A 17,410-nucleotide genomic window follows, 5' to 3' on the forward strand; every position below is an offset into this window, starting at 1 on the left:
CTTGATTAAATTTTAATTTATATAAACAGTGAAAACATTTTTAGTGTAAGTATGTACTTTATGATATTTGAACACTCTGAAATTTAAATTTAACTGGTTACCCTGTATTTTTATTTACTTAAGCCAGAAACTTTATGATGAGCCTTAAAGTGGTTCATGAGAAGTAGAAGCTGAGGTCTGACACCATCATAAAAGAAGGCGTGTTGAGCTGGCCAAAAATCATGCCAAAGACATCCTATATAATAAAACTCTAATATGCTAAGTGTCTGGTTGTCTGGTCAGCCAATCAAAGCATAATATGCTAATGATATGCTATGATGTGCATTGACCACCAGGGGGCAGACAGTTGACTGGATGACCAGATGCTATGAAGTGCACTGTCTACCAGGGGGAAGACACTTCGACCAGTAGGTTAGCTTGCTGCTGGGGTCTGGCCGATCAGGACTGAGTGAGATGGGCTGGGCATGCCCTGGAGCCCTCCTTCAGTCTCTCCCTGGTTGACCAATCTCAAACGTCCCTCCCTGGCCCCAATCATGCACCAATGGGGTCCCTTGGCCTGGCCTGTGCCCTCTTGCAATCCGGGACCTCTCAGGAGATGTTGGAGAGCCAATTTCAGCCCTACGGCAGAAGAACCAGTCGCTATGACATGCACTGACCATCAGGGGGCAGATGCTCAATGCAGGACTTGCCCACTGGTGGTCAGTGCACTCCCACAGGGGGAACACTGCTCAGCCAGAAGCTGGGCTCACAGCTGGAGAGCCAGGACCTCTCCCAATTCTGCGGCAGTTGGACATCCCCCCGAAGGTTCCCGGACTGCGAGAGGGCGAAGGCCAGGCTGAGGAACCCCCACTCCCCCAGTGCATGAATTTTGTGCACTGGGCCTCTAGTTGTATATAAATTAACTGAGGTGCCTGGCTGGTGTGGCTCAGTGGTTGAGCAGTGACCCATGAACCGGGAGGTCATGGTTCAATTCTGGTTAGGGCACATGACTGGGTTTCAGGCTCAATCCCCAGTAGGGGTCGTGCAGGAGGCAGCCAATCAATGATTCTTTCCCTCATCATTGATGTTTCTATCTTTCTCTTTCTCCCTTTCCTCTCTGAAAGCAATAAAAATATATTTTAAAAAATAAAGTGAGAACAAATCTGAAAATCACCTAGGCTCCTTCTACTTCTCCACACCGTTCCCAATTTTAGTAATAATTATACACCTACATAAACTGGTTGGAGTTTAGGTTTAATAACTCTCTTGATTTGTAAGGGACATGCAGCAGGCAGAAGATCAATGATTCTCTCTCATCACTGATGTTTCTATCTCTATCTCCCTCTCCCTTCCTCTCTCTGAAATAATAATAAAAAAAAAATAACAGAGGCTTCTTACCTACATTTGGTTTGAATCAGAACTACTTTTTCTTCATTCTTCACTTTCCAATTCTCTTAGGTTTCCCCACTTTCCCCTCCCCCATTGGCCTTTGCCTTCCCTTTGTTTACTTTTTAAAGTGAACTTTTCCTTGACTTGGTGTTTGTTGTTTTCTCAGGGATCTCCAGTTCTCATAAAAGGCAAACTCTTATTCTTAAAGTTAATTCAAATTTGTTGGTATTTTTGGAATGACTCTTATTTATTTACCATCTTCTAGTGCACCACGGAATTGGAAATACATCCATAAATTTACATTTTTAAAGTTCTCCCATTTTTCTCTGTTTTGTGATAGACAATTTCTTGGGGGCAATAAACAGAGTCAGCTCAGGGTGTGGTGAGAAACATGTGGGGGTGGAGATGAAAACCAGCAACAAAATGAAAACAAGAGTTTTATCTGAAACCAGCCCCCACCAGCAGCCCTCTCTCCCTGAGCTGACTACAAAGAGCCTTTTCAGAGCGGGTGGTGCACAGACAGAGGACCTCTCTCCAAACCACCAAGTCTGTTTACGTAGACACGAGAGGCCCAGTGCACAAATTTGTGCATGGGTGGGGTCCTGCCAGCCCGCCCCAATCCAGGTGGAGGGGTGGGTTGATCAGGGGCAGGCCAGCAGGGGGAGGGGCTGTGCCCCCGGTCGAACTCCTAGTTGAACTCTCTGTGGAGGGGACAATTTGCATATTATTCTTCTAATATATTGGAGGATTGTGTTCTTTTCAAAACTGCCTGAAGTGGAGCCCCATGAAGTGCTTCTCAAGAGCTCCGAGTGTTCTTTTCTTGCTTGCATGACAGAGAGAGGAATGGGATAGATTAGTGGTCCTCAAAGTGGGATCTGTAGACCAGCAGCATCAGCACCACCTAAGAACTTAACTCGTGTGGATGAAAAAGGGGGCCACAGACTGAACCAGTAAAGCTCAAGGGAGGCCTGCATGATGGGCCTTACACACCAGAGACCCAGAGCAACCACATAGGATGGTCTGAACCTAAAAATTCTTAACTAAAAGCGGGTCATGTCATAGGCCTGTATCTTCCAGACAAAGGTCAATTTTTATCTTAAGCAAGCCTGCCTATTGTCTTTTAGCATCTAGGATAAGATACTTTTGAAATGTTAGAGTGATCTTCTTTTTCAGATTCCTCAAGACACAAAGCACAGACACCAGAGCATGAGATCACAGAATCCCTCCTTGTTATCTTGTTCCCTGCGGACCATCTCTATGTGCTGTAAATGTTAACTACTAACTCTCCCATTCCCACTAAGTCAAAGAAGTTTGTATCTCTCAATTTTACTTTTTATCCGATCCCAGAGATTTCTTCACTTTATTTTCTCCCACCCCCTCTATCTACCGCAAATGAATTTCATATAATCCCTCCTTATGCCTCCTGCTTTGATTCTAATATATCAAATAAGCAGCAAAACTACCCATCTCTGGAGCATTTTCTCAATCTGTTGAGATTTTTGCTTCTTGGCCATTGTTGTCAATTTGTTCAAATAAACTCATAAAAATTCTCTATAGGTTTGGACATTTTTTATGTTGACATTAGAATGCAGAGTCTCAGGTCACATTCCAGCCCTTCTAACTCAGACAATCAAAGTGGGTCCAGCAAATCTTTGTTTTCACGAGTGTGTCAGAAGATTCGGTATGTGCTAAAGGATGGGGTAACTCTCACCCTCACTAAGAAAACGTGATCTCTGTTGCCAAGCACCACCATCTTGGGCGGCATGGATGCCCAGATGTGGGAGGAGGGGACTTTTTTACCTGGAATATAATTTTCTTTAGTTGGATGACAAAAAGGCACCAAGATAGGGAAGGACAGAAGGAGAACACAGAAATGAAACATAAAAAGCCCAGAGGCACACAGAAAGGAAAGTTCCAGTTAGATAGTAAAGTTTATATTCAGAGCAAAAATTAATTGATATAGAATTTACATATTTTATTTAAATGTTACATGGACCTGTAATAATAATGGCTACTATTTATTATTAGCAAACTAGAGGCCTGGCACATGAAATTCATGTGGGTATGGTCCCTAGGCCTGCCGTGTGATCAGGGCCATCTTCCCCAGCTGCCCGTAGCCGACCCCACCTCTGCTGCCACCCACCTCCAGTTTCCCCATTCGCCATAGGGTGATTGGTGCCTGATGGCCGGGGGAAGGGATCAAGAAGTGGTCAGTGACTGGTCCAGTGGTCATTCTGGTTGTTTTGCTGTTAGGGTCAATTTTCATATTACCCTTTTATTATATAGGATGACTTGCACTGCACTAATCATGATTCAAACTTATGTCATTTGTTAAGTGCAACACTAGTCAGTAAGTACTGTGGAGATCCCCAAGTAAGTCATGGGGTGAGGCTTGCCCATGCATCCTTAGCCCTGGAACCAGGCTCTAAACAGGCAAACTCACATCCCAGTCATTTTCTGGCCTTGGGTACATTTTGGACTCATCCAAGAAACTTTAAGAAATATGGGTACTTGAGTCCCAGACACCTGATATGTTAGGTTTGGGGTACAAGCCTGAGGATTTTATAAGCTCTCCAGAGATTCTACTGTGAAACCAGGACCGAGGGCCACGTCTGATCAAATCTGTAGCTAAGTGGTTCTGAACCCTGGATGCAAATTAGAGTCACTTGTTTCCTCTTTAAACCATACTATGGGCCATGGGCCATTTCCTGATCTGGGGTGGGGCCCAAGCATCACATTGTTCCAATGCATAGCCAGTGTGGGAATCACTGCTCCAGTTCTTAACCAGTGCTGGGTGCAGAGCTACTAGACAGGCTGGGTTTGTAGCAGGACCCCGACCCTGACCTTATGACTGCCTATAAAGTCCTCCCTGGGAATGAGTCTGGGTTGTCTCAGATCAGCAGGAGTCAGGCAGTTCAGTTCAGTTCAGGGTTATTGATGATTTAAATAAGTGCAGTGTTTGTGTGAGTGTGGGTATGTGGGTTATAGGGACAGACAGGGATTAAAAGTAGGCTTTATTCTCCTGTTGAAAATAAGGGAAGACATTTTCCTTCTCTCCATTTTTGTCAGAACATTTACTTTAGAAAATGTCAAGACATTTACCTTTAGAAACTAAATAAGCCTTTGTCAGTTTTATGATGCAGAATGTCTTTCTTAAGGACCTGGAAACCATCTCTTTGGGATGCAGGCTCTGTAGGAGGGGAGGAGTCTGACTTCTGAGGGCACGGCTCTGGGCTCCCACCTTGAAGATAGGAGTTACTATTTTCCCTCTGGGTAAAGTCAACCAGCTGACACAGAGGGTCACCGACTACCCAGGGAGGTTGGGACTGACTATGTGTGACTAGCAGTGCTGTCAAGTCCTCTTACCCGAGGACTGGTTAATGTTTATCTTGAGTAAGTGCTTGTACTTGGTTGTCTGGTTGGCTATAGAAAAGGGCAAGTGTTATTTCTTTCTGTCTTTGCAGTCTTAGAAGATGCCTGGGATGAAACTGCCTGCTCTCTCTACTTTTTTTTTACTGATTTTGTGGAGAGGATTTCTAGGTTTGGGGAAGATTTTTTAAAATTATATTTTCCCTAGTGTGTGTGTGTGTGTGTGTGTGTGTGTGTGTGTACATGCTTGTTTGAATGTGCCTGTTGAGGGTGAGAGACTTAGCATGTTAAGATTCCCATACTCCTCCCCTGTCCTTCCACCTCTGTGTCTCATTTCCACAGCTTTTATCACCTTTTTATTTTGTTGCTCCATGCAAGATTTACTTGAGAAGAGACTTCGTTCTACTTTAAAAACAGATTTGAACACCAGTGAACTGAGTTTCTCTGGAGTCCCCTCTAGCTCTTACATTCCTGGAATCTGTGGCTCATGCTAGGACATTTAGCCTCTACCCTCCCCGAGGTCTGCTGACACACCAGAGTACCATGTGCCGTGGGAGCTGGGAAGAAAGAGGTCCTGTCCTATTCCCCAGAGGAGAAGGTGGTGCTCCAGGAATTGCTCCTGGTGCTGGTGTATCTGTAGGGCAGGGGACAGACACAAAGCAGAGATAGGGAGGGAGCAGAAGAGAGGCAGTGGAGAAAGTGCAGAACTGGAGAATGATCTCCTCTTTGGGAACAGTTCTGTATCTTCGAGAGCAGCCGTGGGCAAACTACGGCCCGTGGCTGGATCCGGCCCGTTTGAAATGAATAAAACTAAAAAAAAAAAGACCGTACTCTTTTATGTAATGATGTTTACTTTGAATTTATATTAGTTCACACAAACACTCCATCCATGCATTTGTTCCGGCCCTCCGGTCCAGTTTAAGAACCCATTGTGGCCCTTGAGTCAAAAAGTTTGCCCACCCCTCTTCTAGAGCCTGAGACACAGCCTCATGTATAACAGTGTTTCTGAAATCCACTGGTAAACAGACTAGAACAAAATTTGAGCTGATGAGAATGGATGTGCCTGAGTTTGACTTTTAATAAAGAGAGAATTTTGCCAGGCATCTCCAGAATTGCTTCTGATGGCCTCAGTAGAGGTACAAGAAAATTATTAGTTGATAGGTGCTCTATTATTTCTTTTCACTCTCACCATGGCTACCATCATTTTAGTGACTCACTAGGGATCTGTGGTGGGGAGAGTGAACACCAGACCTCCCAGATTCTCTACTCTTCCACCCACCACCCCAACAAAAAGCCTCATTGTGCTCGCTGAACCCTGGTACTGTGAATGGAGCCTTTATCCCAGCCACATTTCTGAGTGTGCTGCAAGTTTCCCTAAGTGCAATGGTTTTGACGTCAACTTATAAAATAGAAGAGCCAGAAGGAGTTCCTGAAATAGTATGATCCAACTTCATTCTGCCCCCCGCCCCCATATTTTTCCTTTTTAATAGACAAGGCGATAGGACCAGAAAAGTCAGGAGACTTGTCTGAGATATAGTAGTTGGTTGGCTACAATGCTGCTCCCAAATCTAGAAGCACTTGGCCAAAAGTCTGTAGATTTTTTGTTTGTTTATTTTTATGCAAATTCCCATGGGAAAGCTAATGGACATATAATCCCTTTCAATGAGAAATAATTTTCTCCCATTTATGTCTTGGGGAAGCTTTTAGAGCCGGAGCTCAGAACTCTTCTCTAGTCCCTTCTCTCAATCCCCAAATCCTCAACCCACAGTGAAGTTTGCTGTAGAATTTGTTTGTTCAACTGATGGACTTCCAACTTGAAAGATGTCTGCCTCTTTATCATTGTTGAATCAAATGGAGGGATGTGGGATGAAGTTAGAAGCTTAGCTAGTTAGAAGCATTGTTGTCACTTGGGGCCAGGGTTGCCAGATTTTAGACGCATGCATTCTTTTTACTTGGGTCTTAGAGTTGCAAGGTTAGGTTTGCCTTGGTCTCTTGACTAAAGTACAGGAACCTTTGCTGTTTAGTAGCTTTTGCTTCAGGTAAGAAGCTCGTTTGCTTGTTTCAATGTCTCCTCATCTTTGGGTATTGACTTCTCTACCTGCAAGGTTCTCTATGTACCTTGGCGGTGGGCGCTTGACTTCTTTTTGACCTGAGTCAAATTTTTCTTCCTCTGAGGAGACTTCTCTGACCTGTTCCCAATATTGGTGGATGCCTTTATTGCTCTCTGGACATCCCTAGTATAACACTTGTCACAGTTGCTAATATAGCAACTGTCAGCTAGACTGTGACAAAACAAAATTGAAAATTTCACTCTTAAATGTATTATTCTAAGTGAAAGGCATCAGGTTAAAAAGCTGAATACTGTATGCTTCCATTTAGATGATATTCTGGAAAAGGCAGGGCAACAGGAACAGAAAGCAGGTTGATGGATGCTGGGGATAGGGGGAGAGGGATTGACTACAGAGGGAGTGTTTTGTTGTGATGGAACGGTTTTATATTTTGATTGTGGTGGTAGTTACAGGATTGTACGTGTTTATCAATGCTCATAGAACTGTATGCCAAACAAGGTGAATTTTATCATTTGTAATTTATGCCTCAATAAATATGACTACAAAGAAATAAACAAGGATACGAAGATACCAGCTCTAAAAAAAAAAGAAGTTACAAAATTGCAAACACCCATTTAATAACAAAAGGAAAACACATATAGCATTCTTTATTCTGCAAACCCAGTTATTATGCATTGTTAGAAATAAAAAAAACTTGACTTAGTCTCAAAAATTATCCGAGTTATTTTGAAAGTTAACATGGAAGTCTCTCCAAGATAAGCATGAGGATTTTCTCCCTGGAGCCAACTCTATCACACTGGCCAGAAGGGCACCGCACGGGCCCCCTCTTTCCTTCCAGAGGGTGGCCCAAGCCCAGTTTCACTTTGCACAAAGGGGCATGCCAAACACAAGTTGGGTGGCCTGAGTACCTAGAGAGTTGAGGTCTGGCGAGTGGGCCATGCTGCTGCGATTCTCCAGGTGTTGTGTTGATGGAAGACCCTGTCAGAAGCTGAGTGTGAGGCCTCATCATGGTCATAAAATACAGGTGGCCACTTAAAGCTCCACACCCAGCAGAGAAAAGACAGGAGAACCCAGGGACTTAGGTAGCACTTAGCCCCACACTTAGTGTAAGCACAGCAGGGATCAGATGGAGGCCAGAATTGAGTAAGTACCTGTTGGATCCTGTGATTTGACAAGTTGGAGAATGTAATTTTCTGCCTGTCTTGGTTAAGATGGACTCAGGAATGGGACTAGATTGCATCCAAAGGGACAAGAGCAAGGAGAGACAAGCCTACCAGGTGGCTGACCTACCTCAGGAGGGCCATTTACTGGGATGTTGATTGAGGTGACATGTTTAAGTGACAAGACTGGATTTTTCAGAAATCTAACAAAAATGTAGTATTGAAGGTGGACCCTTCTGGAATTCTTAGTCATAGATGGATAGCCAAGTGAGCCAAATATAACTTTTATGAACCCAGCCTCACCAAGAAACTGTACTATGCTCTGTTAATTAGCATCCAAACTTCATGACTTATATTCACCATGACTAAATGCTGGCTGTTTCCAAGCTTGAAATTCACTAGAGCTGCATTGTCCAATGTGAGAGCATCTAGCTGCACATGGTCATGTAAAGTTAAATCTATAGTAATTGAAGGTAAGCCTCATTTAGAATTCAGTACCTAAATTTGATTCATCACCTTTCAAGTGTTCCACAGCCCGGTAAATGGCTGCTGTTGAAGGCAGTGGGACGATTCCATCTTTGCAGAAGGACCTGTTGGAAAATGCTGTGCTGGAGGTGATTCCCTCAAACACTTAAAATCGAATTGTCTACTGAATACAGACATGTGATCCTAAAAAGTAAAGTTGACATCATGCACCCTAGCACCCAGGCCCACCTTTCTCAGCTCCCAGGTGACTCTGTGACGATGGAAGTCTTGCACTTACTGAGTCTGTGTCTGATTATTTCTGCTCAGGGACAGTCTAATTCATTTCTGTCCTGAAGATCATCTGGACTTCACTGGTGGCAAGTGTTGAGGGGCTGCCACCAGCTGTTCTGGGTTGTATGTCTTTGTCGATCTGGGAAAGCTCAGAGAACCAAGTTGCTTCTCCTTCACGGGGACCCAACTACAGAGCCTGCAGGCCATTCTGGGCAGCCTGGTTGAGAAGGTTACTCTGACTTATATCCCACCCCACAGGCATCCTCAAGGTGTCTGTGTGCATTGGCCTTCCCCCAGGCTTTTCACAGCTGTGTGTGTGTTCCTGTGTTTGCTTTGGTTTAACCTGTGGTTAAAGGTATACTGCTTACAGTTCTCTGGGAGGGAAACCTCTTCTCCAGTTTCATGCTGGTAAATGTTTAGCATCTAGCTCTCCGGGTTCAAAAAGACCTGGTTCGTATTATTTGCTGACTATCATGGTGTAAATACTCCCACTGTGGCCGATTTCAAGTCATCAGCCTGATGTTAAGGCTCACAGAGCTGGGAAGTTTCCCACTAGCCAGATACAATTGCTGCAAGTCACTTCAGGTGCATGATAGTGAAAGGTGATAAGCTAATTAGACAGGGATGAGTTTTGAGTCTTTGTAATTATTATTTATTTAACTTTAAGTTTATATAATTAATTTTTAATGTGGCTGTGTTTAACTACTGACTCACAGAATTCCTGAAAATTGAACAATTGGCTCTCATGAGCTTGTAGAAGCTGACTCCAGCACACTACTGGCCTCCCTTTTAACTGAGAAAATATAGTTACCCTTGAGGGTGAGTGGTCTGTTCCTAATGGTTATCCCTTTGTATGTCTGGCCCACATGGGAGGGACTGTAAACATGCAAATATTCAGACTAAAGCAATGTGTCATCCGTGAGCAACGCAAGGCTGCTTAAATGAATCGGAATGGCCACCAACAGGAGTAAATGTGTACAAAGGTTTGGAGAATTAAAAACCACCAAGAGCAGAAATCTCCGCCTTGTCAGAGAACTTTGCCTGCATGACTATTGTATGAATGAGCCAAAATGTGTGCAGGCTGGAGATGCAGCGAGAGGGCTGTGGCTCCTTCTGACTTGTCCAGAACTCATTGACCTCCTGTGAATATCACTTGAGAACTCTGAAGGGTTTGGAACACATGCCATTTTCTGTTTTTCTTTGCAAAGCCCAGTTGCTCTGAAACCTGGGCTCTTCCACTCTATTGCACTTAAAAACACCATCCGGGCTTATAAATTGCCTATGAGTTTTTTCTTTGATAACTGGGAGCTCCTGAAAGGTGGGCCAAAGTGTCTGCTTGATGCAGGGGTTTCTCCAATTTCAATGCAATGTATTGAGAAGGTGCTTGCTAAATGTGGGTTGAATAAAGGCTGAGCTGCTAGGATAAACTGGTTCAGGTTTAGGTGTGTGTGTGGGGGGGGACAACTTGCCCCATGCTATTGGCTTATGTTGCTGTTAATTTCAGGCATAGTATTAAAACGGTTGAGTACCTGATAATATCCCTTTAGTGCTTTTCTGCTATTTTTTTTCATCATCATGGACCAAGAGGGGGAGGTTGGTAGAGTAAACAGCTCGAAAGCAGAAAGCTCTGTTGACAAACTGTAGGTCTCCCATTTTCTAACTATGTGACTCTGGACAGGTCAGGTCTCAAGCCTCAGTTTCTGTATCAGTAACGTGGCGGTAACACTTCTGCTTCACAGAATTGTCAAAACGGAATGAGATGATGTGTGCAAAGCGACTGGCCCATGGCAGGCACTCTAAAGATAAGAGTTGTTAATATAATGCATTTCCATTTTCTCATTCCTGGGTAAAATGGAAGTACGTTCCTTCTCGGTCACAATTGTCAGAAATAACTTAATATGTGGATACTATCCAGACTCTAGGAAGCACAAGAAGTGTAAATTCACCTGAGGTTCCAGGGGCTATGCCAGAGACTGGGGTGAAAGACATTAGTCAGCCACACCCACCACCTTCAAGGAGTTCAGAGATCAGTGGGTGAGTGAAATCTACAGCCAAATTATTATGAGATGCTATAAACTAGGAATTTTGCTACTAACAGAATTTGAAAGAGAATTTGACAAAGAGAAATATTTTTTAAAAAATAATTCTTTATTGTTGAAAGTATTACATATGTCCATGTCCCCTTTCTCCCCATTGACCCCCTCTAGCCCACCTCCCACCCCCACCCCTACCCCAGGCCCTCACCACCGCATTATCTGTGGCCATGGGCTATGCACATATGCTTACAAGGTTCTTGGATGATTACTTCCCACCCTACCTTCCCCTGCCTTCCCTCTGAGATCCCCTCTCTGTTCCATGCTTCGATGTCTCTGGATCCACTCCATTCATCAGTTTATTTTGTTACTTAGATTCCATGTATGAGCGAGATCATGTGATACTTGTCACTTAGGATGATACTCTCAGAGAAATATTTTGACTATTGACTTTGAATAAATGAGGTCAATCAACTCCCAGAACTCTGTCCCATGATGTTTTTTGAGAGCTCTTGGCTTTCAAAATCAAATCCAGGTGCACTTCCAAGGTAAGTGAGCGGTCCCCTGGCTTTTCTCTGAGTAAGTTGAAAGTAAATGATGCAGCCACACATTACAGAACTTTTAACCTTAAGGTTTGATATCTCTACCAGCTAAAGAAATAAAGGCAAGGTCTAACTCCTCACAGTTGTTAAAATTGTGATTATTTTCAGATGGAGGCATCTCTAAATTATGCCATGTTTCTAAACTGTTCCAGAACCTTCCCTCACAAAACGAAAGAGATCTGCTGAGGTTGTCACAGGTCTTTGTGGAGTCTCTTTGGGTTTGGGCATTTTGAATGCAATGTATTTAGTATTCTTTCACATATTAATGCTTTTTTCTTTCCTCCCCAACCTTTACTCCCATCCCTAACCCAAGATAGTCTCTTTTCTACTTTTATGAAATATGCATCATTAATGCTACAGCTGAGAGCACACATCCAGGAAAATCCAACTATAAAGAAAATAATTAAGTGCTGGTCATCCTTTCTTGCCTGTCTCCAGTATGCCAAGCCTCTTAATACAAATGACACAGCTTGGATTGCACATGAGGTATACAGGTACCTTCATAGAACAGTAGAAGGTGCAAAGCAGGTAGACTCTTCATTTATGCAAAAGTTTCTCCAGGATATTTTGTTTTAGTTTTTGGGCTTTTGGTATTCAAGTGAATCCTTTTAAAAAATAAAAGCATTCCGGAAAATGGTGCAATAGTCAACAATTCTCACTTCAGCCAGGAATTGTTAAGGGAGAGTAAAAAGTAGAAAGATTTCAGGGCTTGGAGGTGGGAGAGAGGGACTAGAAAAGAAAGGAAAGGGCCCTGACTGACAAACCTCAGCTATCCATTTCACTCCAAGCTGGCCAGCTGCACTTTCCTGGAGCCAGTGGTCCTTCAGGTGTGGTCAGCCTAGCAGCCTCAATGGACACCACCTGGGAATTTCGTACACATATGTAATACCCTTTGTAATAAAAAATTAAAAAAAAAGATAGAAAATTAAAAAAAAAACCTCATGAACAATACTCAGCAAAATAAACCAGACATAAAAAGAAAAAAAAAAAAAGAAAGAAATAGAAATCTCAGGCTGCCCCAGAACTGCTGAATCAGAATCTGTGGGGGCTCCAGAAATCTGTTTCATCAGCCCCCAGTTTGAGAAGCACTGCTCTAATCACTGATTCAGACCCATTTCCTCAACATTTCTGCAGAACAAGCAACAGTATCTCTATATATAAAAGGCTAATATGCTAAGAGTCCAAGTGTCTGACCGGTTGCTATGATGTGCACTGGCCACAGGGGGCAGATGCTCAACACAGGAGCTGCTGAGCTGCAGTGACTTGGCAGCAGTGGTTCTCAGGTGACACACCCCGAAACCAGAGAGAAGGGAGTCCGATTCCTTGCAGGGCCACATGATTCCACCTTTGGCCATGGGTTATGTTGTTGCTGGGGCACTGTCGGCCCCAAATCTGGTTTACTGCACACTTGCATTTGTGTTCCACACCCTGTATGACAGCAACTTTGCAGAGTGCCTTCTTGTACTCTGGAACCCCACAAGGGATGTTGGAGAGCCGGTTTCGGCCTGATCCCTATAGGCTGGGCCGAGGGACCCCACCTGCCGGAGGGACCCCACTCACTCTGCAGATGCCAGGGAGGGACCACAAGAGGTTGGCTCCAGGGCATGTCCAGCCCATCTCACCCAGTCCTGCCAGCCACCTTCTAATTAATTTCCTTTCAATGTGCACAAATCCGTGCACTGGGTCACTAATGGTTTTATAAAATACTAGGGGCCCAGTACACGAATTAATGCAACTTGAAAGGAACTGTGGGCTGCAAGGCTGTGGTAGGCACAGGGGTGGGTCTCGGTCCATCCTCCGTGCCCCCGTCCAGCCCCTCTTGCTGTGGCCCCAGTCTTCTGTCTGCCAGCATCCCCACTCCTGCCACTGCCACTCCCATGTGCTGATGGTGCTGGCCCTGCTTGCACCTGCTGATGGCATTGAGCGATTGGAGCCAGCACCAGCAGCGGGTGAGAGCGGGGCCAGGGTAGGTGCCATCAGTGGGTGCGAGTGGTGGCTGTGCCCTGATTGCCCCTTAGGAGCAAGGGGAGGTGGCAAAGCCCTCTGGGGCAATCAGGGCTGACAGCACTGCTCGCACCAGTGCTGGGTACAGGAAACAGGTGCGCGTGGTGGTTCCGGTGCTGGTGTGAACAGGGCTGGTGCTGGCAGTGGGTGCTAATGGTGGCTCCTGCACCGGCAGCAGGTGTAAGTGGGGCCAGTGCTGAAAACAGGTGTGAGCACTGGGCGGGACGTGGTGCACGGGAGCAAAGAAATTTCAGTAACCACCAGAGGCTTGCCCCTATGACAGTGACCAGCACCCACCTTGGTCTGACGCCCCTCTCACCTGTTCCACAATCCCACAGCGACCAACACCCACCATGTTCCACACACGCCCCTGGTGGCTAGTGCACATCATAGTGACTGGTTGTTTGGTTGTTCTTGTTGTTCAGTTGTTCTTTTTGTTCCACTGTTCAGTCTATTTGCATAGTAGCCTTTTACTATATAGGATTACACATACAGAGATTTTAGTTAGTATGTACCCCATTACTCAATTCACTTATAATGTTTGTGCTGAAAACTTACATTGGGAAATGATGCTAGTTCTCCCTTCCTGTGCCTCAGTGCTCCCAGTGTTACAGAAGAGCAACTCGTTAGACAAATATTATTAACTAGAGGCCTGGTGCACAAAATTCATGCATGGGTGAAGTCCCTCAGGGTGGCCTGTGGAGATTGGGCCCTAGCTCATGCCCCCATACTCATAGCCCTGCAGCCTCGTCTGTCACCCTGCCTTGGCCTGGCATAGCTTGCTCACCCCACCCCCTGCTGCTGCCATTGGTCACCTTCTACAGTGTGACTGGTGGGGCGATCAGGGCTCCCACTTGCACCCGCTTTGGTCTGGTGCCACCTGCTCGCTGGCTCTGCCCCCCACTGCTGCCACTGGTCACTGTCACCATCCCACTGTGGTCCTGCTCTTGTCAGGGCCCATTGGGACCGGCAGGGCCTCCACTGCCGCCTGCTGCCAGCACTACATCACTGCCTCCCACCATGTTCCGCACTACCTCCTGGTAGTCAGCACACATCACAGTGAGCAGTTGAACTCCTGGTCAGTTGAACTCCCGCTCGAGGGGACAATTTGCATATTAGGTTTTTACTATATGGGATCATAATTATGAATGATTCAGGACATAATTTTCCACAGCTCTTTTTGATCCAGAAGAAGTTGGCCATGATTCAAGAGAATCATTCAGGGTCTTAAACTCCTCACAGGTTTGCATATAGAACAGAATACCTGTCTGATTAGGAATATAGAATATAGAATATAGAGCATAGAACATAGGATATATAAAATGAGGAACATCTATTGAATATCTGAGAATTCCATTTACTTTTTTTGCTACTAAGATAACAGAAGAGATTTACACACACACACACACACACACACACACACACACACACACCATCCCCCTCTTACTGGTGGTATATTCTGTTTGATGTGTTTTGGAATTGAATGAAGCAAACTGCACATTTGAAAAATGCTTAGAGTAATGAAATTACTGGAGTGCATATCAGAACACGTGGACCTTTGTTCTCTTCTGTCCTGGTGACTCACTAGCGATGTTGTTATTGGTGGGGTCTCCTTTGCATCTCCATTTGTTACTGCTGGGTGTGGAGCTCTTGGAGTGCCACAGGAATAAGAATTTCCTGAGGCCCCCGTGGGAGGATGAGGTATCATGGAAAGCGTTATTGAAGAGGTAATATTAAGGGAGTTCCCTTCCAAGGTTGCCTCCCCCTCTGTCTTTTCATGGAAAAAGTCCCATTTTGTCTTCAGCAGAGCTAAGGTCAAATCCACTGCCCAGAGTTTTTGCTACATATTATAGTCCAGTCCAATCTAGCATCTGGCTGGGTTAGCTTGTGTTCCCAGTTGCAGTCCATTGTGTGTGGACTACTTAAGGCAATGTGTGATAGGGGTGCACGATGTGTGCGGGACAGGGAGCAAATGAGAAACAGAGTGCAAGTGGAGAGAGAGAGAGAGAGAGAGAGAGAGAGAGAGAGAGAGAGAGAGAGTTTTTTGTCTCTGGGGATTTTAACTGGAAGGGTTCTTCAGGGTTTTATGTGCTTGCAGTGGCTCCACCCTCTCTAGCCAATTCTCTTTTTTTCCATGTTAGATAGATAGGCAAGCACCTCCCTAAGTCACCCCGACTTCACTGTGTATGTTCCATTTCTCCCTTGTTGGACTCCTTCCCCTAGTGATTTTCAGGAATGGGCCAGTGGTTCCTTGTGGGGAGTGTGATACTGCAGCTTTCTGGTAAAGCTTCCCAGATGACCATGCTTATAATGTCTGACCTCCCCTTTACTTTCTTCCTATTATTAATAGTAATAGCTAGCTAATTACAATGAAAACAATGTGACCCTGGATAAGTCAACCACTTCTTGTTCCTTTATGCCCACCTGTGTAAAATGGGGTTGTACTCCTAATTCTCTACTTAGTAGGTTGTTGTGAGGACAAAATGAGAAAATGTATACAAAAGTCATATGAATATGAAGTGTACTGAAAAAAATGGTAGCCTGGGCTATGTATCAGAAGTCTTATATGTACCCATGGCCACCCCTTCTGCTTCCTCTCTATAGAAACAAAATAGGCTTGAGAGCCAGAAGGAATCATCTGAGGCCACACATGCTCTTGAGCTTTCCAGGAAAACCAGGAGAAAGGAGAGCTTAGGAACTAAGGCAGAGGTGGCTGGCTTCTTGTGGAGGTCCAGATTGAAGTCTGTATGTTTTATTGCTACCTGAAGAGGTCCATCCAGCAGAGGTGTTGGGAGAGCTTGAAGGAGCTCTGAGCTATGACCCTGTAAACCTAGAAGAGATGCACCAGTGATCTAGGCTATTACTGGACCTTGTGTGGGGAAAAAAATAGCACATGCACCTGGAGAGGTCAGTACTGGACTGCTCATTAATAAGCAATTTAGATGAAAGGACTAAGCTCTGTAATCTTATATCCAGCTAAGATATCATATGCCAGGGACAGCAACAGTCACCTATTTTTGGAGTTGTCAAGTTCCAGAGAATAGTGTAGAGACAATGTATTTAGAAAATAAAACTTTATAAATCTCAAGGAAAATATACAAGAACACAGTCTAATACATAAGACTTGATTCACAACATGGATCTCAAGATAGTTGAATGTATGAAGTACAGAAAGTTGAGACCATCAATGGCCCCTGCGTTTATATATTTACTAGAGGCCCAGTGCATGAAATTCATGCATGGATAGGGTCCCGAGGCCTTCCTGTTCTGCTGGCCAGGGACTTCCTTCGTTCCGCACCCCATGGTGGTCAGTGCACGTCATAGCGAGTGATAGAACTCCTGGTCTCCTGGTCTAACTCCCATGGGGACACTTTGCATATTAGCCTTTTATATATATATAGATAACTACAAGGAAAAGGAGAAGAATATAATACAAAAGAGCAAAAATAATTTGGACAAATAAACTAGATATTAGTTACTCATATAAATCAGCTGAATTCTCTTTTCAGAGTGAATAAGTTATCAAATTGTGCAAATCGAAAATAATCAACTACATCTGTTTAGAATTACCACACATAAAACCAAGTGTCAATAAAATATAGATAATAAAGGGTTTATCAAAAATATATCAGAAAATAAAATCAAAATAAAGCAAAGGTGAGAACATTAATGTCAGAAAAAATAAACTTCAAGGACAAAACATTAAACAGGGAAAAGAATAATAATAATAGCAAAACTTTTATTCAACTAGAAGATGGCGGCATAGGGGAACACCGAGATTGCTGCCTCCTACAACAACTTCAGAAACGCAACAAAAGGACAGGACAGTCAACATACAGAACTACAGGAAGGCTGGTGGAGTGGAAATTCTACAACTAGAAGAAAAGAGAAAAACACATTGAGGGTCAGGAGCTGCGGAAGTAAAGTGCAAAGGTACGGAGGAAGGGGGCTGGTACCTGAGGACGCGGCTGGGGAGGGAGTTACAAGCTCCAGACTGCTCTGAACTCCGGTTCTGGGCAGTCTCTGGGGACCCAGGACTCATATGGGTA

The sequence above is a fragment of the Myotis davidii genome, unplaced genomic scaffold (genome assembly GCF_000327345.1).
Source record: "Myotis davidii unplaced genomic scaffold, ASM32734v1 scaffold32, whole genome shotgun sequence".
In the NCBI taxonomy this organism is placed as follows: Eukaryota; Metazoa; Chordata; class Mammalia; order Chiroptera; family Vespertilionidae; genus Myotis; species Myotis davidii.